The 20,044-nt window shown below is 36.4% G+C and overlaps 1 protein-coding gene across 4 annotated transcripts in view; it reads left to right on the top strand.

The window, feature by feature from the left end:
* The window catches only part of ANGPT1 (angiopoietin 1), a 245,546-nt gene that overhangs the window by 1,713 nt on the left and 223,789 nt on the right, over positions 1 to 20,044 (top strand). The gene's annotated exons all lie outside the window — the stretch shown is intronic.

Genomic DNA, 20,044 nt, shown 5'->3' with positions numbered 1-20,044 from the left:
GCAGCAGATAACAAGTTTATTCAACTATGTCACTTATTATAAGGGGGGCAAATACCCCTGTATTTGTGAAAAGTCACCCCTCCACCCCCTGGGGATCTTTGCAAAAAATCCACTTAGTGCATGCATATAGATAAGGATGTAACCAGTTAACCTTCGTTAACTTAGTTGGTTAACAGAGCAAACCTTTTAAGAAGATAAAAGACAGGGAAGAGATAAATTCTCCTTTCTGTTCCAGTGTGGTCACGCTCAGACCCCCGCCTGCTGAATCATGCCAAGTAATAGTTATTCTACTTTTGTCCACAAGGGACTGAACTAAGATCACTGTTATTTTATTTGACTAGTTAAATGGAACTCAGAAGTTTTAGTTTTGAAACCTGAAATTGTAGTTATCTTTTCATGGTGAACTACAGGTTAAAAAAAAAAAGGCGGAAGAATAGAAAGCAAACAAAATTCTGCCATCTTTTGATAATTGTAACTTAAATTTCAGATGCTAATTACAGCAGCTGTTTATAACAGGGTATCTGCTTTTTGTTTTGGCAAAGCTTGTTTGCATAGTAAGCAAATAAATTTGGTTGAATCACTTAGTACTATTCTCTGTATACTATCTATATAGTTAGTTAATGAAAATTCAATCATTTAAAATTAGTCTGGATTCTTTGAGGAGGGTAGGAAAGGAAATTTAGTCTGTAATAGTCTTGAATGAGGTATTTACCCAAAATGTGATATTTTGGTTTCTTAAAATATACAATTAAAATAGTCATTTAAACATAGCAATGCATATTTTTGTTGCTATGCAATTATTCATCAGTGACAGGGTATATACATGATTCTACTGGGCTAAATCATTCACATGTTTCAGTTGTTAATTTATTGTGTGAAATAAACTTGATTTTTGTTTGTATTGTTCTTGGTCAATGACTATTGTATAGTTTTCAGATTATAGCCATGCATAACTATTACACCAGTCTTTGCTAGTGTGAATGGAGCTGAATATATGCTGAAAATGTCTCTGTTGGTATGAGTCAGAGCAGCTTGGCTTGACTATTGTCTGCTTAAATTTGCATATCTTTTGTCCTTGCTAATGCAATTGGTCTGAGGATCAAGAAAGCAAATAATTGCATTCAGCAAAGAACTTGCTAAAGGCTCTCATAAGTTTCCCTTAATTAGAGGCTTTTTTTTTCACTTCAAGTTCTGAATTTCACGTAATGTATTTATTTTGATAATTCAAATGGAAATCTTTTTACAGTAACCATTTGGTATGCTTAGTACCAGAATTTGTACTCCTATTTTGATTCCACGTGGTTGTGTTAAGATAAGAAGCAATTCCCTGCAGAAACTGAGACCATCAGTGTGTAAGTGCAAGTCATTCATTCATTCATTCATTCATTCAACAAAATAATTAAAGCACGGTGATTATTATGCAGCTCCTGGAATCACTATCAGGAAAGTGTTTGATGGAGAATGTGTGTTATCAATGCTCGATGCAGCTAGATGGTGATTTATATTAATCCAGTACTTTCGTTGAAGTGTGATAGGCTGGATTCTTTTACATATTTTTCACAAGACACTGGCTGTCACCGAAAGTCACCTCTGATACAGTCTTAAGTCTCCTTCCTCAAAACTTTCCTGGTCTTGCAGCTGAACAAGATGAGAAGCAAGGTACGAAAGGGGCAGAGGATGCACTGGTCCCTGTAAGGTCTGGGACTGTTCGTTGTTATCCCACTGGTCTTTTCATGTAATGAATTTAACTCACGAAGATCAACTTGGTAACGTTGATTGACACCAGTACGAGGTAGGTTGATGGCATTATTTTCACATGTCAGGTGGAGAAGAAGAATAGAGAATATGCTCAAAAATCACAACTTTATTGGGTAAAACCCTGGGGCTATATGTCTAGGTTTGACTCTCTTCTATTATACAGCTCTTTTCAGAATTATTAGCAAACCATACTCAATACCTGAGAGTGAGCACATACCAGGATAGTAACAGTAAGTAGAAGTGGCCTTAATGGCTTTGACATTTTTGTGTGTGATTCCTTTCACCTTTTCTATGGCAGAGAAATGTCTAATGTTTAATGTCTACTCCACATCTTGTACTTTTTTGAAATATTATTTTCTTTTCTTTACCCCATATCCTGAAGTTCACAAACATGTGTATTTAAAATATTAAAATTTATAATGTATATTTTAGAATTTGGAGGAATGCTTAGAAAGTCTGTTTTTCCTTTGCCAAAGGATATCTTTCTTTTGGTTGAAAGTATGAATAAATTGAATCAAAAACATGACTTAGAAAAGAGTGTCTATCTACTATAAATATTTCACACTAAGATTGATGAATTGAAGAGGATTTGTAGAACATGTAGTTCTGAATTGCCATCTAGAATATTTTAATAAATGAAAAACTTTTACTGGAATGCTTGGCTAATTTTTTTTCTATTTGACAGTATTTTGTGACTTAATAGCATCCTATACTTGTATATTGTAGTCTTTGCTTTGGAAAATTAGGATTTAGCATGCTCTTATCTAAAACATACTAATGATGGCGATGATCTTTTTGCAACCAGATAGTACACATGTTAACCCATACTAGTATCCACGAAAAGGTGACTTCCATGAGGCCAGTGACCTTATGTGTCTGTTCACTGCCATAGCCCCACTTCCAGAGCAGTATATGGTCCATGGGAGATAGACAATAAATATGGCAAATGAATGCATTGTTATGTGTTGCAGTCTCTACTTACTATGTACTGTGAACATTCTATTTTGGATATACGCCTACCTCCCAAAATAGATTGTAAGCTGTCAAATAGGCAAAGACTAAATCCTATAGTTATTTTGTCCTAATACTACTCAAAGCAATAGTTGAGTTTAGAGTAAGTGGCTATTAATGATTCAAATTGTATTTACCCAGTGATCTAAGATTTCAAAAACTTCTGCAGTCACTCTATTTTGCCCTCTTAATTATTCTTTAAAATGCAGCCTTGTTGCGCATTTCTCTTGGAAAGCTACCCACACTTGACCTTCCCAGGCTAAGCTCTCCAGCGTTATCAAAGTACATTGCAGGTATCATGTTAGCACTACACTTCATACGTGGTTGTTGTCATTCTTACTATTTGTTTCAAGATCTGTTTTGTTACTTGGACAATAGTATGGCGAATGCCTCTTTATCCATTTTTATATCTCCTAAGATATTTATTAAGTGTCTGAAGAATATCTCTGTTATCATCATAATCTAAAAATAAAAAAACATCAAGTTCTCAAATGTGTGGTGCTGGGTATATACTCATGTAAGTGAAGGGGCCCTGCAATTGCTTTTAGATGCTGAAGTTGCTTTAACCCTTGGTGCTAATTACTTGAAGGTCAGCTCCATCTTCCTCTTGGAGGAAAAATATTTGTACTTCCAGACCAATAGGCAAACATTTATTGCATGCAACAATGGCACATATTTACACATATCTGCACATGTGAACCTAAGTAACTGAAACTGACTTCTCATCTGTGCATTGCTTTGGTGGTTGCGGACTGTGCAATACTGAGCCAGAGGGGATGTTTTGTATTTTATTTGCACATGTGGAGAGACTTCTTGAATGTGTGAAATGAGCAGACAGTTGATAAGTATTTATTTTTTCATTTATTCCTCAACTTGAAGAAAATATACGTGTATAATTTATGCATGAAGATAGAAAGACTGGCAATTTCAAGAAAGGTGAATAGGAATAATTGTCTTTTAAATCCAGTTGTAGATACATACTCAACTAGCTTTATTTAAAGAACAACCCCTGATTTTCGAGCCAAGAAGGAGCCCTTTAATTAATACCCCTGTATTAAATTCTCAAGAAACAGTTGGGTGTTACTATTTGCTTGTAATGTTTAAGAATCAAAAGACTCAAGAAGGCATAAAAATCTTTCTGGTCCCCAGAAGGTGGGCAGTTGGAGCTCTGAAGGCCTTTTGGATTTCTCTGAGGAAGGAGCAAGCCCCTTCCCATACATCCCCACTGGGAGATCACTGGTTTTAGGACCGTGGCAAGTCGGTCCTTTACCATGGCGCCCCTCCTTACCCCTGACTATGCCATTTCACACTGAGCCTTGTTTTACTAGCACTTATCTCATATGTAATTATAGGTTCAGTGCAATTAAAAATGAATAAGAATGTGTCATTCTTTCCTTAAAATCCCCCTACAGTTTTTCATTATGTATAAGGAAAATCCAAATTCATCACCATGAGGCCCTATATGATGTGTTCCCACACTTCTCTCTGGATTGACCATTTACCACCTTTCTCTCATTCCAGACACCCCTAAGACAATTGCCTTCTTGTTATTGCTCCAGTGGACTAGCTCATTCCTGTCTCAGGGACTTTACATGCTGCTCACTTAGCTTGTAAAAATTTTTCCCCAGATCTTGGCATAGATCTTGACTCTTCTCATCATCTGAGGTCTTTGCTCACAAGTCTTCTCAGAAAGTCGTCTCACAGTACCATTGCCCACAACCATCCCCCATTCTGCTAAGTGACTTTTCATCATATTATATCATATTACTTCTTCATGGCATTTACCCCCGTGTGACCTTTTATGGCTTAATGTTTGTCAAATTATTTATTCTCTCTCCCTCTACTGAGAATGTAAATGCCACAAGAGTTCCTTGTCTGTCTTGTTCCCTATAGTATACCTCACTCCTAGAAGGGGCAACACAAAGTGGGTCCTCATTAAATACTTGCTGAATATATCCTCCCACACTCTAGAGACTGTGAGGTAGATCCTGTGCCTGTCTTGTTCACCAGTGTTTATTTCTTATTTTATTTATTATATTTTATATCAGATCTACTTTTCAGGTATATAGTTGGAAAAGCTACCTTTTCTAATGAATAGAGAAATGAATGAATTCCATGGGCAAATTTGGACTATAAATAAATATATGTCTGAAAATGAGACCCAACTATATTTCATACAGTACCTTGCAAACTGTGTAATAGGAGAAATTTTAACTTACCTTATGAGTTTCTGTCCTCTATATCAAGGGTCAGCAAGCTATGACCCTTTGGCTAAACCCTGCCAGCTGCTGTGTTTGTAAATCAAGTTATATTGGCACATAGACGCACCTGTTTTTAATACATTGTCTATGCATTTGTAAATAAAGTTTTATTGAAACAGTCACACCCACCTTGCTTATATATTGTCTATGGATGCTTTCTTCCAACAAAGGCAGAATTGAAGAGTTTCAACAGAGACCTAATGGCCCACAGTCTAAAATTTAATATCTAGCTCTTTATAGAAAAAGTTTGCTCACTGCTGTTCTATATCACAAAATGTCCATGGTATTAACATTAGGACCATGCGAGGTAAATTGTGAAGCTTGTTGTGTGGGAAAAAAGACTGCCCTCCAGGAGGCCCAGTAATCTTCTGGTCCATGCCAGTTGGCAGAGAGCCCGACTAAGCTATTTCTTGGCTTGGTACAGAGACATGCTGTGAGGTGACATTTTGGAGTGGTATGGGCAGGGAAATTTCATGTCTTTTCTTTCCCCTATCCATCAGCCTGCGAATACAGAAGCATTCCCAAAGCAGGTATGTGTTAAAAGGGAAAGCACCTGAGTACCAACCAGGACAGACCAGCAGCCTGTGGCTCCACACGGACCGTGCCAGGGTTCCCAGCGTTACGTGCCTGTTTCATCCTGCTGGTTGCGGCCTCCGCAGGAGTGTTGACAAAACGTCGGAGGCATTCTGTTTTCATAGGAATTGGCCTTTGGCTCAGCCTTTTACATTCAGTCTGTCTAGAAGCCTTTTCTCCCTCTGTCGTTTGTTTAGATATAAACATTACAAGTATTCCCACTTGTGCGGATGAGGAGGGGGAAACAACCATTGGATTGCTTAGCTACAAAATACAGAGGTTTGTCAGCTCCTGTGCTATATAATTTGATAATTAAGGAGGGTTTTGTTTTGTTTTGTTTTGTTTTTAATTCTGCCATGGCCTTGTCTCTGTGTGGAAACAGCAGTCTTTTCTTGGGCTTTGTGTTCTTCCTTTCTTTTTTTAATACCACAAGTTATATTGTGTCATTTGCTTAGATGCCGAACCCTAATTACATTCTGAGTCATCCTTGCCTTTTGTTCCAATACAAGATTATCGTTGACTGTGACGTTCGGAAGTTCCAAACCCACTCTGCTCCCGGCACCCATGGTCTGAGGGAGAGAAGGTCTCTTAGTGCTTAAATCTCTTTACAAAATGTACAAAGGATGTGCCCCCTCCCTTATCAAAGAGGTTTCTAAAGAATGAAACACTCCGTGGATTATCTTTTCTTTACATCTGCAGGCTCTGTACCTAAATTATCTTTCCTAATTCTTACATAGAAACATTACCAGGGAAAGATTTTCAGGTTTGTTTGGCCTTAGTTGCCTATCCAAATGATCTGATTTCTTCTTTCAAGCAGTGGAGAGAAGGTAATGTTTGACAGAGAAAGTGATGTATTATATGAATCCAGATACAAGCCTACTGGTAGCTAGTAACTTCATCAATAGCATATTTGGGCATATCTAGATCTTTTCTTTTGGCAGTAAGTATTGAAGAATATAGAGTGAAATAAATATAATAAATGTTACTTTTTACAATACTATATGCTTCCGCAGGTCAATTATTATAGTTCTACATTGGCATGTATTTTCTAAGTTTGTGTTGCATGATTCAAAGAGCATGCTAATTAGCACAAACATCAAAGATGTGTCTAAAGTAAATCACTAGCTAAAATACTAATAAAACGCAAGTGCAATGTGAATATCCTGAATCATTAACAATATATACCACCAAAATTACTGGTATTAAATAGTTCAACTTACCATACCATACATTTCTATGGAATGGCTAATGATAACTTTGGTATTAATAATAATATCATTATTATTAATGATAGTTTATTTTAAAGGTTAGTGACATTTTTAAAAGATTTTATTTATTTATCTTTAGAGGGGAAGGGGAGGAGAGAGGAATAGAAATATCGGTTGCCTCTTGTGGGTCTGGCCTACAACCCAGGCATGTGCACTAACTGGGAATCAAACTGTGGTCATTTGGTTCACAGGCCTGAGCTCAATCCACTGAGCTACACCAGTCAGGGCTCACTAGTGGCATTTGTAGTTTAACTCATTAGTATACTGTATACATAGTCTCTATTTTGTTTATGAATACTGAATGAGTCAAATTATGATACTAGACCTTAAATATTATTGGAGAGTTTCTATTTCAATAAAATAAATAAATATTTTAAAATCCCAAATGCACTGTACCTCTAAACCTTTAAGGATAGTTCCAAGATTTTATAAAACATTTTGATACCATTCTTGTGTCCACTAGTCATGTGCAGATGACTGAAGACCAATGGGTATTTATTGCAACAAAAAATTTGCTGCACCCAGCAGAACTTACACCCACTTTATCTCATTTGCACAGATGTAGGAGGTGGGAATTGTATCCTTATTACTTACATCACCAGCCTTTTCTTTATTTTCCAGTTTTACTCAGTTTTAAATAACAAGAACACAGCTACCATAAGTAGTTGTGTTAATATCTATGCAGTAAATGAATAATACACTAAATAAATTAAATATTTCATAACTTTAAAATGTTAATAAAACAGTGAAGTTTTAATATAAAGGGTGGGGCAAAAGTAGATTTACGCTTGTTTGTACAGAAAATAACATAATAATAAATAAATAAGAATAAACTGTGTTTTTGTTACAACTGTAAATGTAACTTTGCTCCACCCTGTATTTGTAGAAATGAACTAATGAATGTAAAATATTTCCTAGCATTGGGACCCTATTTTTAAGCAAATTATTAGGCAGCTGCTTAATATGTAATCTCGATGCAAATGGAGGGGCCACCGCAGAAGCGGAGGGGGGTCCTACCAGGGCGTCTTCCCCAACCCCTCACCCACAGGCCTCCTCACTGGACCCTGTGTGTCTGAAGGAATACCATTTCAAATGGCTGAAATAAAACTTTCAAATAATCCAATAGTAGGTAGGTAAAGCTGCCTAAACAAGTCTGGCAGGCAGGGAGAAACATAATCCTCGACAGTTTGAAGGTTTGTTGGCAAGCTGATATAAAAATGTCCAAGTCTGCCATATGCAAAGCAGTTTAAAAATGTTAACGTGTAAATTACAAAAATATAGATGGTTCTAGACTCTTAAATATGTTGGGGCCCATACATGTTTAATATGACCCAAACATGTTAAGGTAATAGACAACTCTTAGATAATTAGTGGCAAATTGTGTGACTTATTTCCTGAAGTATCCAATTCCAAGATTGTTTATATTTCTCTATTTAAAATTTAGGAATATGACTTATATAGATTGATTACCTGAAAAACCAAGCTACAATATTCACTTAAAACAGAATTCATTGTTGAGTATAATGAAAGGAAATCTGAATTTTTAAGTAGACATTTTAATATTTTCATAATTTTGTATTTGAAAATTTTGTTTTCAAAATTTCAAAGTTCGTGTTAGATCTACTTAGCTAGTCTTTGCTTTTACTGCTAGTATGTGACACCAGGAATAGGAATCCCAGAAGTGTCACTTTCTTGTTCATATGTGCTGGCTATTTATTTTTTAAGACACTAGTCTGGACTGTGAAAGTTAATTTAGTTTAGACTAGATAAAATCATCCCTGAATCTAAACACACCAGTTTTTCTAAACACACCTAAGCTTCAGCGTATCACAGTACACTAAAGCGAATAATCGTGTTGTTGCCTTCAAGTCTATCAGCTCCGTGGACTTATTTCTCTTTCTTTAGAAGATGAATAATACACGACTCTTGGATATACTGATGAATGAAGTCTCAAAAACCAGGGCTTGTGTGAATTTCTTATTAACTTTTTAAATTATTTTAGATATAAAATAATATGGCTTCCCAATGGCTTGCTTTTTTAAAAATACCAGTTTGTCCATCCTGCACTTTGCTTACTTCAGAGATTTGAAAACTGGAAAAGAGAGGAGCGAGGCAGTCCTCCGAGCTGGAAAGATAAAAGGACTCAAAGAACTCTTTTCTCTTGCCAGTCTCGCCTTTTCATTCCTCTGTTCGCCTCTGGTTTTGTTTTCAGGAAAGTCCTATGTGATCCTCCCCATACAGTCCGTGGAGTGGAAGTGCTAGGAAGAGGATAGACAAGAGAGAAGGCAAATGAACAGGGAGACCATTGACTGTCCCTTTATTGGAGGCTGGGGAGGAGGTCACAGTGAGGGGCCATGAGATTAGGGCAGTGTCAGGAGAGACGACAGTGAGTTCTGTCATGGGATTTTAGGATACAGGCACAAGTCATAGAGCTAAGCTCCTGCCACTTAAGAAAGGACAGGCAGCTAGTTAGCCAGTTATGTGAGTAAATACGTATTGCATGCAAGGTGGTCTGCTAGGTACTGGGAGGTGGCAATGAATCCACTTACAGCCTTTGTTGTTAAGCAACCTAAATTCACTGAAATAGAGAGGAAAGTAAGCATTGTTTGAGTGTACTCTACAGTATACATTGTTTGTGTACACTCTTTCCTATGTCAAGTCTATAGACGTTAACAAACAGTGACAAAGTGCATTGTACCTAGAGCCAGACTGTCCAGATTTGAATCTTGACAGCTCTGTTTCCTTGCTGTGTGACCTTGGGTAAATTCCTTAACTTCTCAGTGCTTCTCTTTTGTTACCAGTAAAATTGAGGTAGTAGTTACAACATAGAGTGATTGATTAGAATAAGCATGATTCATCTAATTGTTTGTGTAAGTTCCATCACATAGAAAATGTTAAATAAATGCTAGTTACTCATTGGGGCAATTCTGGGTTACAGTAATATTTAATGTTGAGCACTTTTACGGACTCTCAGGCTCTTTGGAAGATTTTACATGTATTGATTTATTAAATACTTTCAAAAGCCAATAGGAGGTAGGTAGTAGTATAATTTTTCCATATGGCAGATGAGGAAATTGAGGCAGAGAAGGGGAAGTAACTTGCCCAGTGTCCTGCATTTCAGCCCCATCAGTCTGGCCCCATGACCTCTGCTCTTAACCAAGCATGGGATTAGCTACAGCAACTTTTCCATATCCCCTCCTGCCAGTCTTCAGATCTTAAGTCTACTTATTTTTTTTCTGTAGTCGTCTTTACATCTAAACCCCAATTCTTTCATACTAAATGAGTTGCCCCTTTCTCAAGGCCTGTTTCAGGCAACCATTTGTCCCCATCCCAGCTCTAAAACTCCATGGTTAAATTGACTGTGACACGTAGGTTATGCTGCTGATTGAAGCACAATAGTCCAATTCTCTCTGCCCTCCCACAGGTCTGTTAACAAATAGAGGAATCCCAAGTCTAAGTCCCTCCTCCGTAGTCCCTCCCGCCTATCTTCTTAGAAGCACCAACTCTTGAAGTGACAGAGCTTAATTGAATCTGACTATTTATCTAAAAACCTCTAAAAATACAAAGAAAAGCTTACAATTGCTTTACATGGGGTGAAGCAGCCTATTTTAGATATGTTCTGTTCAATTTAATGACCTCCTTCTTGAATTTATCGGTGGGCAATCCTTCTTGGAAAAGCAAAAGCACATCCTGCAACTTAAAATATTATTTGCATGCACTTTCTTCTGTGGGTCATTCAGAGAGTTGTAAAAATGAGACGAAAAGCCTTGTTTTCTCAGGCAATGACCTCTTATCTCACTTCCTATTTTATCTATCATTCTCTCTATTAATTAAAATATTTCTGGTATTTTGATCCAAGGCCAAAACACTGCAATTTGCAGCAGTTGTGATGGCTATTTTGTCTTTGCTTCTGATCTCAGAGGCCGGCCACTCAGATGCTAGGTTCTGAGGATTGCTGCCTTCATAGCTAAGTATCGCTTGTCTGAGGTGGGAAGACTTCAGGTTGCTCTAGCTTCCCTTTGCCCATTCTTCCTCATGGAGTCCCAAAGAGGACAGAGGACAAAACAGGGTGGGGCCAAAATAGAATTCAGACATGCTTATCATCCACTTTCGCCTTGTGGGACAGATTTAACACATTAAGGAGAAAACAATGAGTTCAATGTGTGTCCACTTGCTTGACCTGAGTTCTCTGTGGAATGCAGAGGATCATCGATGAATTGCATGTCAATGTTGCAGGTGCCTGGTAGATAGGAATAGAGTATGTACGTGAATAAATGCATGATGTGGTGCTCATTTTACCTAGGGCATCATTTTGGCCCGTGAAGTGGTCGGAAAGATTCTAGTGCTAATGCTAAATAACAAGGACCTTTTCCCAATTTGCAAGAAACTATTGTATTAATAAGGAATATACCTTAGTCAATTTTAAGGGGTTCTTTCTTCATCCCCTCTATGTTGTTCCTCTTTCATGTATTGTGTCTGATACTTTTCATCTCTCTCAAGAGCTCACTGAAAAATAGCAAATATGTATCAACACAAGTTACCTCCTCTATTTAGTTATATAGTTTTTACTTTATGTGGACACACAGTTATGGTCTGATTTATCTCATCTATATATAACATAATCTCATTTCCTGATAATAAAATGCTGTTGCCTTATGTATGGAATAAATCAACTGACTGCAAAGATGGAAATGGATATGGGATATTTGCTATTAAAGCAAGTGTGAAAGTGACATTCTATCTTCAGAAAGTTGTTAAGTAACAGACAGGATATTAATAAGTCTACCTTGGTTAAGCAGTGTCATCATCCAAGCACATAAGCACATATATTTTTTTAATAGTAGGTATTATCATGTTCATTTCTTAGGTAAAAACTGAGGACCAATGAAGTCAGGTGATTTTTAAAAGGTTACAAATTTACTCTGAGACAGATTTAGAATTTGAACTCAGGTATTCTGAGGACTAAATCTAAATCTCTTTCTAGTTCATTCCTCTTTCACTTTTCCTTCACAAATTAAAAGACATTTTGATTGATGGAGAGTGGGGAAGAGGTGCAAATGAATGGTATTTTCCTCTTGATTTTTGGAGAATATACCCAGATTAATAAACTTTGGAGATCAGAATAATTTGCCATCTATGTACAAAAATCATGGTAAGAGGGCCACTGGTCTTCAAACAGCTACTTCCTAGCCTCATTCCTGAGTGTATATAAATTTTTATTTAAATGTATATATCAGCTGTTTTCACATTTCTTTCAAATAAGTGAGTTGCTTACACAAATTGCCTTAGTTGAGATTACCCTAATATGAGTGTACAAATGAAGAGAATACTTTAAACTAATTTATGTGCATTTTGACTTATGAAGCCTACATTATAATGCTAGGTTGTATTTCTTTCAGTTAAGGACCAAATAGTGATAAACTATAGTCCATTTTTTAATATTTCAACATTAATGAACCTGGGTCCTGTTTGTAGTATTTATGGGAAAATGACATATGCCATATGTATTTTTAAATATATTTTAGTTCTTCAGTGTATGAAAGTATTCATCGATCCCGGGTTTATGCTTAGAAAAAAAAGAACAGAAAATTAATAAACCCTTGTGAAAGTAAAACTGTCACTGTCTCTTAATGACAGTCAAAATAAATGAATGAACTAAAGAGACTAGTTCAAATAGATGATTAAAATTAACAGTGGAAGAGGAAATCCCACACTCAGCCCTCAACAAAGCTCTAAACTGAGAGTTGAGTGCATATCACTGCTAAGAAGCCTCTATGTCATCGTGAAAGGGGAATTCTTTATCCTGTGACCATTATGTTCCACATGGGACTAAAGCTTACATACTTTGAGTTCACAAATCAAACTTGTACAATTTCCAGGGGAAAAGGTCACTGTAGAAATGAATTATCCTGAGCATAAACTATCGCTATATATTTATTTTACTATATTGAAACATCTTCTGCTGGTTCTCATTTTGAAAGTCATGGCCAAAAATATATCATAGGTAACTAAAAAATTCAAACAAACTCAATAAGCACATTTTAAAATTGCTTATATTTCAAATAATTTACCACCTATTTTGAGACTTTCTCTTCTGTCAAATACACAGTATCTCCCGTGGAAAATGAGATGAACTGTAGTTGGCCTTTCTGTGGTTGCTGGAGAAATTAATGGCTGGGGCAATTTTCTATCAGAAAGACATACAAGTTTTAACTATCCACTCAGTGAGATTTTATCAGAATTTTTGAGCAAAGTGTAACTTAAAAAGTTATGTAGAGTTTCTAAATTTAGAACCAAAAAGTTACCCACCATGTTTGGGTACTGTTTTATGCAAAGAAAATGCAATTTTTTAATTTAACAATGTGGAAAGAGTATAAATTAAATATATAGAAAATAGGACTAAGGGTAATTGTTGGTTGTATTTTCTAAAGATGGTTGTAATAGTATTATGTATATATCTATGTCATAAATAGCCTTATGTCTTACCTACCATCATCCCATAAAACATTCCCTTCCTTTTGTATCTGTCCGAGTCATAAAGACAATTCAGTTTTCATCTTGTTCGTTGCGATACTCATGCTCAGAGTCCTGACCTCCATGTTAGAAGTTATTTTACCTTGAGGCCACTGTGTTGTGAGGAAGTCAAGCTACCCATAGAGGCCATGTATAGGTTAGCGAGTCCCCATTTTTTGAATCATTCTAGCCCAGGCTTTAGGCCATTGAGTGAATGAGGCTTCAGATGATTCCAGCCCCATTCCCAAATATGAAGTCCCAGACATCACAGAGTAGAAACAACTAACCCCTACTGTACCTTGTTTGAAATTTTGATAGCGTCTGTGAGCCTAAGGAGCTCAATTGAATGGTTACCAGCCACTAAATTTGGGGTAGGGTATTAATGCAATAGTAGGACTGAACAGCCACCATTTACTGAAGCCCAGGTGCAGGACTTACTGTGTCACCTGTCACTGTAGTAATCACTGGAGAGCAATACATTAGGTGTGAGCTCTGCCTTCCAGGCGTATGACATGGGTGGAATGTCGTATGTATGGGTTTCACGCCAATACATTTACTACTTTCTTTTCTCTTACAACTTAACTGTTTCAGTTTCGCATAAATGAAGATTCAATAAGTGTAACTTGAAAACTGCACATATATTTGTACTCCTCTGAGTAAAATAGTTCCTAGTAAGAATTTTACTTTCTTCACAAGAGTGTTTGTAAAAACCCTCAGCCTTTCTAAACTCCAACTCAACTAGAAGTTCATAATATGAAAATGATGTACTGTATAGTTTATGTGGGTCTCAACGCTTACATTGTTTGCAGTTATTTCAGCCATTTGAAGAGTAGAAAAATCTCAGTGAATTAATATTTTTGAGAATTAAGACATGAAGCTATTTTATAACTACACATGTGCTACTTAACCAGGCATGTTTGGGCTGTAAGTTTAAACCCAGATGTTTCTGAAAGCTGTTGCTGAGCAAGGCTAACTAGCGGTCTCCCAAATGTAAAATGAGTTAGCAGCGTCTGTTCAATCCCCAACAGTTTAGAATTTCTGCAATAAAATCCATCCTGGGTTCTCCCCTTCTTAACTGATGAGCACAGAATTTGGAGTTCAATTTGGGTATAGAAACATTATTGAAATCTATGATGCATTTTGCTTATTACATTGTATACTGGTTGAAACTTATCGGAAAACAACATAACAGTAAATACAAAGAATATAACTATTTTTTATACCCCTTGACTCAGCAATATTACTTCTGGGACTCATTCCCGAGGAAATAATTCACAAAAAGGATAAAAGCAATATATATGTACGTGTTCATTGCAGCTATCACAGCAGGAACATTGGAAACAATAGACATTATTTATTTGGTATTTGCTATGATACATTGCACACATGATCTCTAATTATTAAAAAAACTCTGAATGATAAGCAATATTATCTGAATGAGGAATATTATTTGAATGAGGAACCATGCACAAACTTCCACAAGTGGTCAAAGGCAGAACCAGAAGACACTCCAGCCCAGGACTGTCTGATGAAAGGTCGTGTCTTCAGTGACACCATACCTGCAGGTGTTAACACCATAGTTTCTCAAGGGAAATGCCCACAAGATGTTGAGTGGATATATTTATATACCTAAATAATTATAGCAATAAAAATGACAGCTAACATTTTGAGGATTTAATATGTACCAAGTCTAGGACAAACACTTAATTTTTTTAAAATATTTTATTTATTGATTTTTAGTGAGGGGGAAGGGAGGGAGAAAAAGGAGGAGGGAAACATCAATGTGTGGTTGCCTCTCATGCACCTCATGCCAGGGACCTGGCCTGAAACCCAGGCATGTACCCTGACTGGGAATCAAACTGGCCACCCTTTGGTTCACAGGCTGGTACTCAATCCACTGAGCTACATGAGCCAGGTCCGGGACAGTCACTTTGAAGGTATTATTTTATTTGGTCCTTGCAACTCTGGACATAGATACTTTACTGGTCCTCATTTTAGAAAAGCTCTACAAGTTTTACATCCCTGACTTTGTGTGAGGTTAGTGGATGGTGGAAGGGTGGGTGTGTATTTGTAAGTACAGACATAAAATCATTGAGAGGAAACATATCCAGGATGAATTTTTAATGGTGGAGTTGAAGAACATATTTTGCATTTTATATTTTATGCCTGTTGTATGTATTGTACAATAGGAGCATGTACAGCTTTTATAATTAGGGTAATGTAAGCTTTATTTTATTAAAAGAAAATAGGTACACCTAGACCGAGGCCAGATGCAAATAAGTGGGAGTAAAACAGAAATGATGGGACCTGACCATGTTAAAATTTCCATGACTTGTTTAAACAACTGTTCTCAAAGCAAGGTAAATATAAAGGGGACTGTTACTCTTCTGTTACTATGTCTGTTACTATTCAGAAATAGTAACAGAATTTTCAGGTAAAGGAAATCTAGAAGAAATATTTTGGACCAGGATTTTTCCTTTAGTAACATCATATTTTATTACCCCAATAGCTACCTTCCTTCATAACCAACCCTAAATCCACTTTCATGTTGTGGTGGTCATTTATTCATTTCATACCAATTTTTCTTTCTTCTCTTTTTATCTAATCTTGGTGGTGGATAAGTTGATATTGAAAGCTCCAGAAATGGTGAATTACAGAGTTTTGGACTGGGGTAGTCCACAATCCTCAACTAATTTTATTATTTTTATTCAAAGGAAGAAATTATTTTATTTAAGACTTACAGAAAGGTAAGTTATAAAACAGAAGTTGAATGGGCGACCTAGGTTTGTAGATTATAAAACCAGAATTAAATACTCCAGGGTCTGATGTAGTAAAGAGAACAGAAAAGCATATGGGAAAGAGATTAAGGAAGTTAGGATTGTATGGCACAGTATATATGAAACTACACTGCAAGATTTAATATCTATCCCAGTGCAAACTACACTGGATATCCAGAGCTTTTCCAGAAGTCAGAACCTGACCATGTCATTTTCCTAGTTAAAAGGTATCCATGGCTCCAACATACCCTGAAAATGAAGTTCAAACTCCCTACCTTAAGATGGCCCTTGTTCATGTCTCCAGTGTCATCTTTCACAATTTTCTCCATGTTTCATGTAAACATATCTAACTCCTGGCAGTTCTATGCAAATATCGTGATTTATTCTTCTTTCTTAATGTTGTGATTTCCTTGCTGCAGCAAATTCCTTACATCTCTCCTACCCCATCCTCCATGCAGAGTAAATGAGCGGGTGGGTGGACAGGTGGATGATTGGAGGGATTTGTTAATAGATCACAGGTCCTGCAACTCACTCCGAAGCCACGGGGTTTGATAGAAAAAGTGGCTAACAAAGATGACAGACACTGTCAAATTTTTAACAGACATGAACAGAAAGAGTAATAATAGTGAGAAATGGTCTCGGATTCTGCAGTTTGTTAGGAAACAGTGCACGACAAGAATCTGGGAGGAGTGGAAGAGTGGCCTGCACTCACCTAAAGAAATAAAGAATGAAGGTAAATAAATGAAAGGATGGGGAAAATAGCTAGAGAATTAAGGTGAAATTCTGAGGGAATGATAATAATAGCATTTAGGTAAATAAAAATAAAACTAGGGACATTACAAGAGTGCTTTACTCAGGTAATGTGTACTGTGAAAAATGTAAAATTATAACTGGAAATACTTCTGTATTTGTGTCATATAGCACTATTAACTCTAAACGACTTTAAGAGTAATTTTCAATATTACATAAACAAAGATGGCCCATTCCTATCTTTTTAAATGAGAGGAACGGACAATCCTAAGGAGCTTCAAAGTTCCTTAATTCAAATAGAAATAAAGAGCTCCATTCTGTCTTTCCTTTGTGCACCCCAGGCACTTACAGAACACAGTACAGAATGTGTTATGGAATAGAGTCGGATTATTTAAGTCTAAGGTTAATAAGCCATACATCAAGACCCCCAAATACTTAAGAATACACATCAAGCAAGGTATATAGGGCTCTATTCTATTTGTATTATATACACACTTATATAAAGGAGTGATTTGATTTTTTAAGTCTGTTGATTCTTGCAAAGTAAGTAAATCCCACTGAAAAATAATGCCCCCTGGCTTCATTACCCATTTCAGTGAAGAATCGGATAAGTACTGAGAGCCATCTCTATTCAGAGAGACATTAAGGTCTAATAAGTGATATTTGCTGACCTATGTGTCTTTTGGGGCATTTTTATTTGTCTTAAATGACCTGAATTAAAACGTGTGCTTTCAGTTGGGTAGTTATACATTAGTAAGCATGTGTACTTTCTAATAATAAAATGTGAAATACTCTTCAGCATTTATGAAGCACATGGTGCCTTGTAATGAATTGTGTGACTTTGTATAGCACAGAGAGATATCCCAGTAATATCAGGATTATGCACACCCTGGTAGTCATGCAAGTTTCAGATAAAATGTTTAAGTAGAAATCTAGTTCTGTAAAAGCATTCTGTGTTTGTTGAATAAGAATAATGGTTTTGTAACATGGAACATGTGGATATTTAAGCAAATGCATATTTATGCCTAGAAATAAAATATGCTCACTGGGAAATTCATGTCCTCTTAAAAATACATACTCATGTTACATTCTCATGATTTTATATCATGGAGTCTTATTCATTAAAATCACCACAACCCATGCAGAATTGGACGCCTCAAGCTAGGCGATGACTAGCGCTAGTGGTAGTTGGGTTGGGGAAGCTGTTTATATTCTGTATGATGGAAATGAATGGGGCAAAATGAGAAATTGCCATCTAGTCATCCTCTCCTCTTTAAAAAAAGACAAACCAGACTTTGACATGCTTCCTGCCTTTGTTATATATGGGAAAGAGTTGTTTTTGTGGTATTTAATGTGCGTATGTGTGTTTGCATGTACATGTATGGAGTTCAGTTTTCAGCGTGGGATGGATTGTAGGCGTGAATTGGACAAGCTACTTTACCCCTCTCAGCTTCAAATTTCTGCGTCTATGAAATGCAAATAACAATGCCTTCCTCATATGGTTGTTATAGTGATTCTATGAGACAAGATTCACAAAGTGCCTCATACCAATGTCTTGCACAAAGCATATGTTTAGTAAATTACAACTGTTTTTTTAAAGTTTTTAAGCATTTTCTTTACAAGCTGCATCCGACAAAGCTAAGTGACTTTATTAGGGCTACATGACTTGTTAGTAATCACATAAGGATTGCTTAAGATTCCCTTGTTCAAATCCCAGTGAACAAATCTTAGGTGCAGAAGAATTTGAAATGATTTCTATAGATATTCCACCCTTAAGGAGGTGGAGCGCAACCCCCCACTCCCTAAGTGTGGACTGCACCTCGTGTCTCCTCCTGAAGGGCACAGCATTGAAAAGGGACACAAGAGTAAGTTTATAGTGTAGAAATCTGACAAATAAAATACTGCCTCAGCAAGGGGATGGAGGTCAGACTCAACAGTGGTAAGTCACGTTGATTTAATAGTAAGTCTGCTCATCAATCAATGTTTTGAGAGTAGCACAGTACGGTACCTTCTTCTGTGGTCTCTGCAAACCCCAACCTAATCATGACAAAAATGATAAAAACACCATACATATCTCAGGTTAGGGATAGTTCATAAAATATTTGACAAACACTCTTCAGAAATGTCGAGGCCATACAAAAGGCAAGAGGAACCTAAGGAGACGTGATGAATAAATGTCCTGTGGCATCCTGGATGGGATCTTCAACAAAAAAATAATAAAACAAAATAAAACTAAGGAAATCTGGACAAAATATGGACTTTAGTTAATAAAATGTGTGAACAAATACAGAAACAAACAAAAAATTCTGGTGAAAATGGGTACTGCCTTGGATGTGATAGACATGCACGATTATGTTAGGAATGAAATTTCTCTAGATGTGGCCGAGCCACACTTTCATTTTCCACTTAATTCTGGTGTAAACCAAGTACTCTCAGTAAGAGTCTGAGGAATAGCTCTGCTGGGCACTGGTCGCTCCTTATAAAGGGTTGTTCAGAATGGAAAAGACCTGCAGGAATAAATTTCAAATTCTCGGATCTGAAGAATTCTTTAAAAGCTTCCTGAAATAAGGATGATAAGGCCTTTCCTACCTGTTGTAAAAACATGGAACGTATCCTCATATTTATGGGCGATGTGGTGGTTATATGCAGAAGAGATTGTACTTTTGAAAAGCAAAGTCCCATGAGAGTATATAAAAATGAATTTACCAGATCCCTGAGACTGCATTAAGTGTGACCTGATGTATTTTACTACCCTCCTAAAATAGTACAAATGAAAAAAAAATTAGTAAGTTTGCTAATATGTAAATTACTTAACATACCATTATAGCCTCTATAAATGTCTCTTGAGGCCCTGAGGCTGCAGATTTACACACTGAGTAAGGAACCTTAATATATAATTTTTCTTCCAAAAGTATATTAATTCTCTTTGTCTATAGCTAAAAAGCTTACAAGTTGTAACAGAACAAGAAATCAGAACTATATCATTTAATTGAAATATTTACTTTAAAGCAAGATATCCTTAAATTTTTATTATATTACAACAGATTTGTAAAGTATCATTGTTTGTGAATATGGATATGGTTTATGGTTTTGACCTTTCTGTACTGTAACAGCTACAGTGAGCAAAACATAA

This window comes from Sturnira hondurensis, unplaced genomic scaffold (genome assembly GCF_014824575.4).
Source record: "Sturnira hondurensis isolate 20B ecotype Veracruz unplaced genomic scaffold, ASM1482457v3 Scaffold0006413, whole genome shotgun sequence".
In the NCBI taxonomy this organism is placed as follows: domain Eukaryota; kingdom Metazoa; phylum Chordata; class Mammalia; order Chiroptera; family Phyllostomidae; genus Sturnira; species Sturnira hondurensis.
The sequence above is the reverse complement of the archived record's forward strand: the minus strand, read 5'-3'. Positions and strand labels throughout refer to the sequence as shown.